The sequence below is a fragment of the Amblyomma maculatum genome, chromosome 11, assembly GCF_055883805.1.
Source record: "Amblyomma maculatum isolate TAMU_Amacu chromosome 11, ASM5588380v1, whole genome shotgun sequence".
Taxonomy (NCBI): domain Eukaryota; kingdom Metazoa; phylum Arthropoda; class Arachnida; order Ixodida; family Ixodidae; genus Amblyomma; species Amblyomma maculatum.
This window is the reverse complement of record NC_139354.1, coordinates 131,327,767-131,338,878: the sequence shown is the minus strand read 5'-3', so window position 1 is coordinate 131,338,878 and position 11,112 is coordinate 131,327,767. Positions and strand designations below refer to the sequence as shown.

General features: G+C 46.5%; 1 pseudogene; it reads left to right on the top strand.

The window, feature by feature from the left end:
• The first annotated feature begins 9,523 nt into the window (after positions 1 to 9,523).
• LOC146174979 (proliferation-associated protein 2G4 pseudogene) lies at positions 9,524 to 10,559 on the top strand (annotated as a pseudogene).
• Positions 10,560 to 11,112: the final 553 nt, after the last annotated feature.

Genomic DNA, 11,112 nt, shown 5'->3' with positions numbered 1-11,112 from the left:
TAAGATCATGTCACATGTGTGAGCAAAAAGGGTGCAGGGCATTTCGAACCAAATAACGAAAGCACAAAGTGTGGCCAAACAACTGTGCGTTCATAAGGAGATGGGAAAACCTGCAATGACATTTACGAATTAGTAAAACACCAGTCTTGCCTTAACAACCACGGAACAGGCAGCATGAATGTTAAACAATTAGCGCCAGAAACGGTCTCTTATCAGGAAGGCTGATCCTTGAACTTCGGAACTTGAACTTGAACATGCAAGAGATCCTTGAACTTGGGAAAAAACCTTCACAAGGAATTGACCAGGAAAAAAGGGTTGTAACTGGTTGCATGAATGCATTGACGCTTTCGAAGTTGTATGCACAAGGCACCAAAGATGCCAAGCAGGATTTATCTTTGACCCACAAGAGAACTAAGATAATTTTGTATTAATTTCGCTCTTCTGTCCCAGTTTCTGCAGTCCACGGGATCTTTATGCGCCTCAGCTTACATTTTTTTAAATGTTTTTTTCCAGAAATAAAGGTTGCATCGTTAAAATGTTCAAAGTATAAATCTACGAACAGATTGAGGGGCCCTAGAATATCTTAATCTGGGAGTCACTGACAGAACGCACATGGACTGCTTTACACAAGAACAAAAAGAGGGTGCTAAAATTACTAACGTAGGCCAAGTGTACACTTATAGATCCAAGGGAAAGTTGATACATTCAATGGCAAGGATAACAAGCTTGAAGAATCATCAACACAAGTCGTGTTGAACATTTGTCACTCATAGGAAATGAAGATACAATTAGAAATTATTCACTAATGCATATCGTCAAATATTTATGATACCAGTTTACGGCTAGGAAAAATGAATACAAGAGAGTCTGTATTCTCTTTTTATTTTTATGTGATACCCTGTAATGAGGGCCTTTAAGGTAATAAAATGAAGTGAGTGAAACTGTTCCGTGCTTATGCTTTGATCTCTTGTCATTTTGTCTTGGACGTCAACATCCTATGTATGCGCAGCGAAACAACTTCTTAGGGCTTCAAAAATGCCTCAAATATGTCATATCACATATTTATAACAGCTGCGGACGGAGTAGCAGCTGCTGCACAACCTGAATTCAGATGTTTTGGCCAACGCTGGAGAAGTTACATGTTTGAGTTCTCGTAACTTGGTAATGAACAAAATTATACAGCATGTATTTTTATATCCTTCTTTGCCAAAACCTTGAGCATTGTTCGCTTTTCTAAACTTCGCTTTTCTAAACTTCGCTAAACAAACTTCGCTTTTCTAAAAAGGTCTCGAATGGCATCGTTTCAGCATTAAGCCTGTTAACGCCCGTTCCTGGGTTTCGCGTCGTCATCGCCGTTGTCCCTTGTAACTAGTTGTCTCTAACTGTACATACATGTCTTGCTGAAATTCTTTGCCTCAATCTGTCAAAAATATAAAACAGCTGATGAGCTGCGCTCAAATTTCGCATTAGGAAGTACCGTAATCATCACCAATTTTTTAATCTTCCCTTTTTATTCTAATCCGGGAAACCACTTATAACAGACTGTAAGTCGTCAAAATATGTATTCTCAGGCGCCTGCACCATAATGCAAGTGAAGTTCACACATCAAAATAAATACTGCGGAAAAGAAAAAGAAGACTGTCTTGAAAAAGAACAGCGGCAACACCTCTGGCCTCGTCACAGCGAGTTTCATTCTCAAATTTGACGAAAGAGCCCACGTCACTGACTGCGCGCATGCAGCCTTGAATATAACTATTTTGAGGCCAGTGGCTTCAGAAGCACTCGGCAGGGAGCACGAAAACTGGATTGGTATTTCAAAATAGCTAATATGAAAGCAGGAAGTCTCAGTGCACCTACTTGCAGGGAGATTTACATTTATACTTCCTTTTTAGGTTTGGGTGTTGGGAATTGAACAAAAAGTTGCCAATTAAAATAAATATTATATTCATGTATCTGCTGGCCAATGCTGCGCAGGTAAGTTAGCAACAAATAAAAATGTACCTGTAAACTACCAGCTCGCCACATGAAAGAAGCGTCTATGAACATGTAAATGGGTGAAGAATTCAGTTTTATCCAATCATTAGATGCACATAAGCATAAAAATTTACACTTCATTGTTATAAATAACCAAAAAGACATGAATTGAAGTCAATAATTTAGCACACATTAATTGGGCTCAGGTATGTTTTCAACTTTATAGGAAGCGTGCTGAAGCGGTCCTCAGAATGCAGGAATAAGCTTTTATTTTCACAAACGAGTTTGACGCCGATCAAAAAAGACATAGGATACTTCTTTTGAAAACTAAATATCTTCTTTACGTATTGGCGAGCAAGGGCAGATTAGTGTTTCAGTTCGAAAATGCAGTCAGGCCCATACAGCTTATTTACCGCGAGTAACGGTAGAAATTTGACGTGGGGCTTCTTCCCAAGCTTTTTGAGCTTGATAAGAAGCGGTTCTGTTAATACGTTTCGTTTATTGGTTCCTATGACGCATCCTCTTTTGATTTGGTTCCATTTTCTAATTGATTCTAGCAGTCTTTTAATTGACTGTTTTTTATTTATTTATTTCAACCTCAAAGGATCCATTGAAAGGGTACTGCTTGAGAGGGTGAGTTTCAGGGCATAATATTGCTTCGAGTGATGACTTGAACAGTGATGGGTCTGTATGGAGCACGACGTCGGCAGCAAGTCAATCCAGTCTTTTGCTGTACGAACAAAAAACGAATATAGATGCGCAGATGGGTTGCGAAGGATGGGTTGTCTTTTCGTGGTTTGTGCGGCTGGAGGTGCGGTATGCAGGGATGATAACAGATTCGTGCGAAAGATGATAATAGAATTTATGAAATAGACATATTCTTGCGATGCTACGCCGGTTAGCTAAATTTGAAAAATGAGCATTGCATTTCAGTTTGGTTGCACTTTCATGATAAGATTATGCAGAGAAGATGAATTATGATGAGAAGATGACTGCAGAGAAGCGGCGCGGTTCTGTATAGCTTCTAGCGTGTTAAAAAGATTAAGTTGATTATTGTCCCAAATAGTGCATGCATATTCTAGTTTGGGCCGTACAAATATTACATAGGCTAGTGATTTTAACAATGGTGGTGCTAGACGTAGTGTTCGCCGAAAATTCCCCAGACCTCGATTTGCTTCTTTAGAAATTTGAGTTACGGGGTATGTCTACTTAAGATCATGTGTTAAGTTTAGGCCGAGGTAATTTATATGTGGTTACAGCTGCAATTTCTGAGTTAGCTATTAGGTACTTAAAAGGTGGTTCAGAGGGACGCCTGCGAAAAAAAAAATAAAGAAGTTTTTTTCACGTTAAGAGACATGAGCCATTTACTGCACCAAGTTAAAATGCGATCTATGTCAGATTGAAGAAGTTGGCGATCACTGTGAGTGATTATAGGCTCCGTACAGTGAACAGGGGGCTCTGCGGAGGAGCACCGCACTCAGCGCCGCCATGGCGAATTCCGCGTTACTGAGCATGGTCGAGACACGGTCGATTTCAAGGGGAGCGCGCTCCCCTTAAGGCAGGCCGTGGTTGATGATGCAGGGGAGGCGGTAGGCAGCCAGTGGCCGCCCACCGTCGTTTGTGCCCTACCAGCGGGTGCGATTGTATGTTAAGGTATGCACTAGCTTTTTTTTGTGGCTAGTGACAATCTGTAAGCCAACAAGGGAATATAACAGGGGTCTAAAACTCGTATTTGCTAAGCGGGCCGCACTGAACAAGTTTTGTCCCTCGCAGGCTAGGAGATGGAAAATAACAAGAAAATAAGAAAAGAACAACCAAAAACAATATGAAGTAAAATAAATAACAAAAAAAAACTCGTTACCATAACACACCTTCTCCTCTTAGTGGAAAAGAAAACCGACGTGATTCTTCGGTATGCTTCCGCATCACTTGGTGAAAGCTACTAATGGTTCACCGGTTAATAAATATTATACTTACCCTCAACCCGATAAAAAATGCACAGTTAAAAATGAAATAAAGGACGGGTAGTATGGTGCATTGCTCTTTGGGGTAGAGTAACGTACCAGTGCCGGTCCCTCGTGCGGCCTGCCTGGGAATCAAGAATTCAATGCCCAACTAGCCTTCGCGCCTACGGTAATCCATGGCGCATCAATACTGACGATCCCTTTTTGTTCTTCTCGCATTATTTTTTTCCGAGACTACCACTCGCCGCCGTTGAACTGCGTCTGAAAGTGTGCGCTGGGGCCGCAGCGCCTTCTCAAAGTTTCGTTGGAAGTGAGGTAGGTGGCGCAGGGGTCGCGCGCAAACTTCACTGTACGGAGCCTATGGGACGGTACACAACACAATCGTCAGCAAATAGGCGTATGTTAGAGCATATGTCAGTTAGCAGGTCGTTTATATGGATAAGAAAAAGCAGGGGCCCCAGTACTGTGCCCTGGGGTACCCCAGATTTAACAGAGGAGTGAGAAGAAGAGCATTTATTAGCGAAACAAACTGTTGCCGGTTAGTTAGAAAGTTACGAAGCCAGTCAAGTACCAAGGAATTGAGGGGAACTCTGTCAAACGCCTTTTCGAAATTTAAGAAGAGGGCGTCCACTAGAATGTTGTGATCAAGTTTGGAGCTTAGGTCATTAACAAATAGAGCTAAGTGTGTGTCGCAAGAGAAGCCCTTTATGTCTGGTATCCGACATTTACCAATAGGCGCAAATTCGAAGAATGCCACATAAGGAAAGCTCGCACACCTTCAGTCAGAGTCGAAGCCACGGAATACGATCAATCCCAGATGGCCTTTGAGAGCTCGACTAATATGGGATCCAAGGGATCTGAGAGAAAGGATCTGATGTCATTCTGCGAACTCAAAAGAAGTGCCCAAGTTGGACGTGTGTGCCAACTCGGCCATGTTATGCCTCCGTTGGGTCAAACATCCCGATAAACACTCATTTTACGTTCACCATACCTGCGAGAACCATGAATATATTTGCTCGCGACACTGACGAAGGTAATGACGCATACTTTGCAAATAATAAAGCATTAACGCTCTTCCTTTAAGGGGTGGTTCGGAAACCGTATCATAAAACTAGCCCCTTTCGCATGTTTAATTTGCATGATTTCTTGCCCTTAGCTCCAAATAAATTGATAGCCATAGTATATAAAGCGGTAATTATATTGTTCCGAAGCGGCAAGCCGATGAAGACAGGAGACAGAACATGACCGATGACGATGGTAGATGACGTTTAATGAATGTTCGCTGGTCTAGCGCGAGCGCTCCTGCCAGCGCCACTGCCCGCTTCTTCTTCCTTGTCATCCGTAACATGACCCGGGGCCACTGAGCAATCGTCCCGATCGTGGACGAGGAAGTTCAGCGATGTTAATGATTTTATGGCATGATGATGGGCGTGTCTGGATGCTTGAAGAAGAAGAGGAAGAAGGAAGAATAGAACGGCTTGCCAGTACGATGTCTGATGCGTGGGTGATCCGCCTCCCTTGGAGCTGTCAATCATCCGTCACCAGAGTCCATGGGACCGATGGCTCGAGGTCACGTCGAGCAGCTTGGGCGGGGGTTGCGTGCTCGTGTCCATCGGTTCCTTCGGGTCATTCGGGTCTTTCGGGTCCTTCCTCTCGGTTCTGATCGGTATGTCTGTTCTCCTTGTCTTCAGGTCCGGGCTGGGGGCTGGGCGGTGGTAGTTGTTCAGGTCTGGGCTTGAAGGGCTGGGGCGAAGCTGCTCGGCGATGTCCCTGGGCCCTCGGTGATGGTCCCGGCTTGAAGATGGCGTCGATGCTCCAATGGGGATGCCGTACGCCGCACCTCCAACCAAATGTAAGAAGCGGCAAGCCGATAAAGACAGGAGACAGAACATGACTGATGACGATGGTAGATGACGTTTATTGAATGTTCGCGGGCCTAGCGCGAGCGCTCCTGCCCGCGCCACTGCCCGCTTATTCTTCCTTGTCGTCCGTAACAATATTATTAATCTCCAATCACATGTTTACATTCCAGAACTTCGTACCATTAGCTGCGCGTGATTTCAAAAGCGTACTGAAAAAGCGGTAATGGTAATGCGTTTCGCATTACCGCTTTACTTACAAATGATGGCTGAAGTCTTTCACCTCAGTGGTACGGCACATCGAAAAGCTACTGCTTACCATCCGCAGACCAATGGGCTGATAGAAAGGCTTAATAAGGCCATCACGGATGTGCTGACGATGTCTGTTGACGCCCAGCACAAGACATGGATGCGATCGTATCATGTGTGACATTCGCATACAATACGGCAGTCCAAGAGACTACACGTTTCACGCCGTTTCGCCTCGTTTATGGCAGCGAGGTTCGGACGATGCTGGAAGCAATGCTCCCTTGCCAAATAGATACCGAACTTTGTTCTGACGCCGAGCAGTTTGCCCAACATGCTGAGCAAGCACGCTAACTAGCACGCATCCACATCACCCAGCAACAGGACAGAGATTCACGTCGGTACATCCTCCGCCACGGAAAAGCTTCCTACAACACCGGTGACCAGGTGTGGGTGTGAACTCCTGTTCGACACCGCGGCCTGTCAGACAAGCTAATTTGCCGCTACTTCGGACTATATATAATCGTGCGGCGCATCAGCAACGTCATTTAGGAGGAGCTCCCGGATCGATCAGAGCACACAGGTCGTCGGCTACCTCGTCCAGAGAGAGTTCATGTCTTGCGATTAAAGCCGTAATTAGCGCGGTACTGACAAACTGCATCTGCAAACATTTTTTTGGTTGCTTTTGTCCGCTTGTGTGCACGTGTGATTGTGTGCGTTATGCCTAAGGAGGAAGGAATGTCAGGGGCACTCGGAGTGAAAACGACGTTGAAGTGAATAGGCTCCGGACTGGCAGGACATACCTAAAGCTCGGTACGTGAAATTCCACCTGTACTGGCTCTGTTAACCTAGCGCCAGTCGCAAACAGTGTGACAATATTATCATTTTCTTGGGACAAACTCTGGATGCACTGCAGATAGAGGCCAATACATGGTTGAAAAACTTATCTTTATGGCTACGTGCGAATAAACTGGAATCAAATATATAGAAAACCTAGTAGATTGTTTTATCACGCGCACATCGCCTAAGTGCACAAATACAACAAGCGAAAGACAAATTTTAATAAAGGAGCAATTCGCACTAACTACGGCATCCAGAAACTCCCAGAATTCCTAGTTGTTTTAAATATCATAATCCTACTTAAGGCAATATTTATGAAAGCAAGTCTTTGAAAGCTCGCAAAAAGGTGTAGGGTATACTGCTGGGCTAGTTGGTGGTGGTTACCAAACATTATGGTATCGCAGCGCTTTCAGACAAGGACAAAGGACTAGAGACAAAAGACAAGTTGCGTGTGTCCCTAGTCTTTGTCCTTGTCTGAAAGCGCTGCGATACCATAATTGCAAAAAGGACATCGTTTTGTACCTGTTGTCACTCGAGGCGTAATCATTGTATTCACTTATGTAGTTATTTTTGTGCTTTTTCGTTCGTCACCATAAATGTGTTTCGTCATGTTCGATTATGAATATGGACTGAGTGTGTTCTTTCTGCTCCGAATGTCTTGTGCTCCTGAGTTGGACCATGATGGGGGCTGACTCTTCGTCACGCACTTAATTGCCTTTTGATCTGTCCTCTAGACAACTGTAACTGTGTTGTCTGAATTAAAACACTTTCAATATACACGCGGCTCACCCTCCTTGCGCATGCGCAGTAGCGAGCGGTGCCTCTGTCGTAAACACGCTCCCCGGCTAAAGGTCAGGCGACAGCGGCGAGCGTGGCAAAGAGGCGACGCACATGCGCAGTAGCACGCGGCACATTTTTAGGTCAGCCGGTGGAGTCGGCGACGGCTGAGGATAGGAGGCGACGCACCTGCGCCTCTCAGGCTGTAACTTGGCTTTCGCGCATGCGCACAACTGTCGGCACCCGCACACGCGAAGTGCAGCTCTGACCTGCGTAGTGTAGCTTTTCTCTGCAAAACGAAACCGGCCTTTCTTACCGTTTATGCGGGAGAATTCATCATGTGTCCTCTCGCTCCTAATGCCACCCACGGCGGTGGAACCTTTTCGAAGTACTTGTATAGACCTCGCCTTGGAGAACCAGGAATTGATGAAGGAAGTGGAGCACAAATATGTGTATTGTCACGGGAAGCAGATTTACACTTCACGAAAAAGGCAGGCGAGGCTTTGTCAACAAGCAGACTTCCGCAGACAGCGCGCGAATACACTTGAATGTCTTCTTTCAGGCGCCACCTGAGAACACCCGGTGGCATTACTCCCCTTCACAAAAAAAGAAAAGCTGTGGCTGAGCATGAGCAATGGCCGGTGCAAGGGCACATTGCACTTTACAGCGGGAAATACGGCTTCATGCGGGCAGCGTGCACGTTCTCGGAGCATGGTTGACAACGCGAGGGCTGCACAGTGCCAGCTGCAAGGACTTCGTATTTCACTTCCGTGACACGTTGCAAAACTTCATAAGGTCCAAAGTAACTTGAGATCAGTTTCTCACACAAGCCAGGCCGACACACCGGGGTCCACACCCAAACATTCTCTTCAGGTTGGTATCTGAATATCGATGACGGAGGTTGTAGCGACGTGCATCCGTGCCCTGTTGCTGCTGAATGTGAATGCGGGCAAGTTAACGTGCTTCCTCAGTGCTCTGAGCAACCTATTCGGCATCTGGCGTGAGTGGATGATCATCACTGCCGTTCGGAAGCATGGAATCTAACATCATCTGAACTTCACGCCCGTAGACCAGGCCAAATGGTGTGAAGCGCGTCGTCTCTTGAATGGCCGTGTTGTAGGCATTTGTGATGTAGGGGAGAATTTTACTTCATAATTTGATCGGCGAGGCTACACTGCTATCATGTCGGCGATGATTTTGTTGAGTATTTATGTGAGGCCATTCGCCTGCGGGTGATAGGTCGTGGTTTTTCGGTGGTTCGTATAACTAATCTCAAATGCGTCGTTCATTAGCTGTGCCCTAAATGTGGTGCCCCTGTCGGCGACTAGGGACGGCGAGCGATGACGCAACATGATTTGCTGCAAAAAAGACTGAGCGATCTCAAATGGTATGCCACGCTGCGCCGCTTTGGTTTCTGCATACCGTGTGAAATAATAGGTCGCGTAATAATCAATTTTTTACAGGCCGATGTAGTGGAAATGGGTCCAGAGGGGCGATGCCGACTGGGTCAAATGGCGTCCGAGGCGGCGTAATAGGGTGGAGCAAAGCCCTGGGAATGAGAGGGAGTGCCTTTCGACGTTGGCACTTGCGGCCGCCTCTGACTTAGCGATGGATGGCGTCAGACTGTTTAGGCCAATAATAGGCTTGACGAACTAGGGCGTGTGTGCGTGATGGGCCGGAGATGGGCTCATCGTGACAAGAAAAAAGGGTATTGGCACGGATGTCGTTCGGCACGACGAAAGGTGCGCTCGGTCAACAATGCTAGAGTTTTTCTTGAATATAGCGCCATTGCGGAGACAGAATGTATACAGGTTCCTGCGGAACTGGCGAGAGACATCAGCAGCGCTACCATCCAGGTGGTCAATGACTCTCTGCCACTACTCCCCACTCAAATCTGATGCGGAGTATATCCTGAAAGACGGGGAAGTAGTCAAGCTCGATTTAGGAGCTCACATTGATGGCTTCATTGCGGTTGTGGCACATACAGTCATCGTGGGAGCAAGCCCCGATAACAAAGTGACTGGCAGGAAGGCTGATGTGATCAAGGCTGCCTTCTATGCAGCCGAAGCGGCTCTACGGCTGGTCAAGCCTAGTGGAGAGAACAATGCCGTGACGGATGTGATAGAGAAAGTAGCAGAATCCTACAAATGCAAGCCTGTTGAAGGCATGTTGTCGCATCAGTTCAAGCAGTACAGGATAGATGGAGAGAAGTCAATCATCCAGAACCCAACTGAAGCGCAAAGGAAAGAGCACGAAAAATGCGAGTTTGAGCTGCACGAGGTATATGCCTTTGACGTCCTTGTGAGCACGGGAGAAGGCAAGGGTCGTGAGATGGATACCCGGACTACGGTGTATAAGCGCACTGACGAGACCTACCTATTGCGAAGCAAGGCCTCTCGAGCTTTTGTTAGCATTGTAGACAAGCAGTCCGCCTCTATGCCTTTCGCGCTAAGGGCGTTTGACGAGGAGGTTAAAGCAAAAATGGGAGTGCTGGAGTGTGTCAACCACAAGCTGCTTGACCCATTCCAGGTGCTGTACGAGAAAGAGGGCGAGTTTGTGGCCCAGTTCAAGTACACAGTGCTGTTGATGCCATCCGGTTCAAACCGCATCACTGGTGGCCAGCTGGACCTTGACCTCTTCGAGTCTTAATACAAGGTGGAGGACGAGGCTCTCAGTGCGCTGCTCAATCGCTCGGTGATAGCCAGGTCAGCCAAGAAAAAGAAGAAGAAAGCAGAAAAGGCACCGCTGACAGCTGGCGACGGAGCAGGCGAGGCGGACAACATTGCCGTTGTTGAGGACTAACATAATGTGGTCTGCCCTTGGGGATACAGACACTGCTTCACTGTCATCCTGGCCCAGGTACAAGGCAAAGTGATGGGGCATGCAGCTGGACTCTGTCATTTTCGTCATTTTCATTTTATTTTACTTATTTTCTCTCGTTTTAGCCAACAGACACGGGCTCACTAAGACCGAGCCTTTTGTGTGCATGCCAGCTAAAACATTACAACTCCATGTCATTCGAGCTGAACCAGGTCGAATGACTGGGTCAGCTCGCTGTCGGATCATTATGTATAAGGCATTCACTATTCCAAGAAAACCTCTGTAATCATTCGTGGCCATATCTCCTAATCCCACGGGTGCCCGTGAGCGCGCGTCAGCATCTTCGTGCTTTTGACCAGATTTGTACAGGATGGTGTAATAAAATTCTTGAAGATGAAGGTTCCATCGTGCTAGGCGCCCCGATGCATCGTGGTCGGTAACCGCTTCAAGCGGCCGGCCACAAAGGCAAAGGTTAAATTTTATATTTGCGCACATAGCCACGAGGCACTTCTTTTCTGCAGCAGAATAGTTTGTTTCAGCGCGGGAGTGCATGCGGCTGGCATACGCAATGACCCTGTCCACGCGAACTTGGTGTTGAACGAGTACAGCGCCCAGGCCGATATTGCTGTCGG